We start from the raw sequence: 3,441 nt of genomic DNA, 5'->3' as shown, positions 1-3,441 counted from the left end.
AGAAACTTTGTCTTCTTGACATTGAGCCTCAGTCCATACTGAAGGCTGCAGTCCTTGACCCTCTGTAGTAAGTGCATGAGGTCCTCCTCAGTTTCAGCGAGCAGGGTTGTGTCATCTGCATAACACAAATTGTTGATAGATCTTCCACCAATCCTAATGCCACGCTTCTCCTCATAGAGTCCAGCCTCTCGGAGAATCTGCTCTGCATACAGGTTGAAAAGGTATGGAGATAGGACACATCCCTGGTATACACCCTTCCCAATTTTGAACCATGCGGTGTTTCCCTGCTCTGTTCTGAAGACTGCCTCTTGGTCCAAGTATAGGTTTCGCATTAGCACGAACTGAAAGAAATCTAAACGTCATTCTACCATCACAGTTTGGTTCTCAATCAAAGGAAAGCAGAATTAGATTTCAGATTTAATATGTCACTTAAGAATTTTCATAATAGTGAGAAAATTCTAGTTGACATCTGCAGAAATTTCACCCAGGAAAAACTTTATTTAAAAACCTTTTCTTTAAGTGTGCAGTGTTTATTATAGCTCTCTAGGGAGGTATAGGGAAGAGTGCTACTAACTCAAAGTTGGCACTTCTCTGGCGGTTTGAATCCATCAGCAGCTCTACATAAGAAAGATGAGCTATCTCGTCCCACGTGGTTTAGTCTCTGAAACTCAACTGCAGGGTTATCTATGAATTTATTTTGACATGCCAGCCATGATGTGGTTTTTTGTTTGTTTTATAATTATTGGCCAACTGACTTTCCACTCATCATACTTCTTTGTTCTCTTCTTCCCCCCCCCCCGCCCCTTATCTATCTGAATTTCTCTACACATTGTAATGTACTTCTCACCAATCTGTCACATCCTACCGTTTATTTCCTAGGCTGCTTTCTCAGTCATTGAAATGCCAAGACCTTTCTACACATTTATCATCCCTAAAAGTTAGAATGGGGATGGAAACAAAGAGAAGTGATACAGGGGAAAAGAAGGAATGAGGATGATAGAAACACTTGTCAATGTTGTTCCTATCATATAAATAAATTTCAGATAATGTAAATATATGTTATACATTTTTTTCAAACCTTCAATTGTTTTTTTATTATTCTAGTGCTTGATTTTAAAATAGAGAGAAAAGTAATTCCATGGAAGTTACAGTGAAGTTACTGGTTTTTTTTTTTTAAATTTTTATTTTTGTTCTGTTTTTGGTTTTTTGGGGGGGCTTGGGGGCTGGTTGTTGGTTTGTTGTTTTGTTTACAGAGATTTTGGATTTCCATTCTTTCATTGTTGCACTTTTTTCTCTATCCCCCTTCCTCCCCCAGTTCGTTCCTCTCTTTGAAAAGAAAAAGATAAACTTCTTCATTGGTACACAAACCCCCTGTCCTGAATGCACTGCACAGTGCATTTTTAAAACATGATAATATGTAATGATACTACTAAAATCAAAGGAAGAAATTTTGGAAAATTTACTTTGCATCAACTTCTCCAAATGGCTGCAAAAGAACCAACAGACTGGGAAAAATATTTGACAACATAGCTGACAAAAGCCTAGTCTCTAAAACGCGTAGAAAAATCTAACATTTCAAAAAGAAAAAGACAAACTACTGAATTTTTAAAAATTTGAAAGAGAATACAAAAAAAACATTTCACTAAAAGCTAAATTTGATTGGTCAATAACCACATGACGAAATTATTAAGCTATTATTCTCTTGTAAGTTGCCATCAAATCAATTACAACTCAAAGCAACCCTCTGTACAATGAATCTGAACTTTCATCCTGTGCCATCCTCATACTCATCTATTAGAGCCCGTTTTTTTGCAGTCACTGTTCATCTGTTTTGGTAAGAGTCTTCTCTTTCTCAGAAAAATGGGAAATCTTCTCCTCCAAGATTTACAGCTTTGGAAACATCCTAGAGGGTCAGCTATAAGGGTAATGAGAAATGAATTATTTTATTCCATTCAGAAAACAGCTTTTTAATATAAGTATAGATTTTACATAAGCACAATTAAGTGTTCTGGGATTCCCTTTCTTCTCAATATTAATGATAATTTGCTTTAATCTACAAGGTCAGATGCCTTTGCGTAGAGACAAAAAACACACATATAAAATCGTCTGGAATTCTCCTCTTTTAGCTAGGATTCACCTGACATCAGCCATGATATCACGGTGCCACAGTCTCTTCTAAACCGAACTTAAACTCTGGCAGTTTGCAGTCAATGTACAGTTCTAAATAAAACTTGAAAAAACAATGAAACCAAAGGGTTTCACAATTTAGTGAGTAGAGGGAGAGAGTGAAGGAAATGGGAAGAATCCAGCAGGGACTTGAAAAGATTGGGTAATGATGAGCAAGGTCCACTGGTGATTGATTTTATAAAACAATGCATGGGACTTACTATATGAAACACAATATTTATGAAGAATAGTGTGAAACATAATGTATATGAATTTTGTGAGCAAACCAATATTAAAAAGACACCTAAAAACCAACAATTAAATATTATCTTACTCCACAACAATTGTAAAGTTCAAAGGAAGAGTATAAGAGTAAATTCTGAGGGGAGCCCTGGTGGTCTAATGGCAAGAAGCTGCACTGCAATCCCAGAGGTTCACTGTTCAAATCTACCAGATGCTCTGGCGGGGAAGGAAGGACAATCACTTCCTGTACCAATCAGATCCTATTTGATGGTACACACACACACACATAATAAAATAAAAATAAAACTTAAAAAAAAGAGAGTAAATTCTGTCAAATATATTGAGATTGGCCTTCTCATGCACTGCTGATGGGACTGTAAAATGCTGCGACAGATATGAATGACTGTATGAAACACTACGTCAATGAAAACACAAAATGCATGAATGAAACAAATTGTAAACAAATTATTGTATACAACCCAATAAAAAAGGAGGAAATAGAAAAGGGAAAAAAATTCAAATAGAAATATCATAGAATCTAGTAATTCCATTACTTGGTATATATCTTAAAGAGAAAGTGATGGCAACATGAGCAGATAGATGTACATCCACGTCCATTGTGGCATTATTTACAATAAAAAAGATATGGATGCAACTCCATTATTGATTAATGCTTGAATGGATAAATTAAAAATGGTATATTCATAGAATAAAATATACTACAAAAATATGATAAGCACTAAATAGTATGGATGAGTATAGAGGACATTATGCTGAGTGAGCTAAATCTGACACAAATTGACAAACATTATTAGATTACTAAAGAAAGATTAATAAGCAGAAATTATTACTGTTTAATGGTTACTAGGACTGAGAAAGGAATCCAAGTTACTCTAAGATATTTAATGACAACAATGATATGCCAGAGTCTATTTTGTTTTGTATTTTATAAGTTGTCCTTACAACACTCTGTTGTTGTTGTTGTTGTTAGGTGCCGTCGAGTCGTTTCCAACTCATAGCGACCCTATGCAC

This window comes from Elephantulus edwardii, unplaced genomic scaffold, assembly GCF_000299155.1.
Source record: "Elephantulus edwardii isolate Elephantulus edwardi_28Jun2011 unplaced genomic scaffold, EleEdw1.0 scaffold00169, whole genome shotgun sequence".
Classification (NCBI taxonomy): domain Eukaryota; kingdom Metazoa; phylum Chordata; class Mammalia; order Macroscelidea; family Macroscelididae; genus Elephantulus; species Elephantulus edwardii.
Note: the sequence above shows the minus strand (reverse complement) of the source record.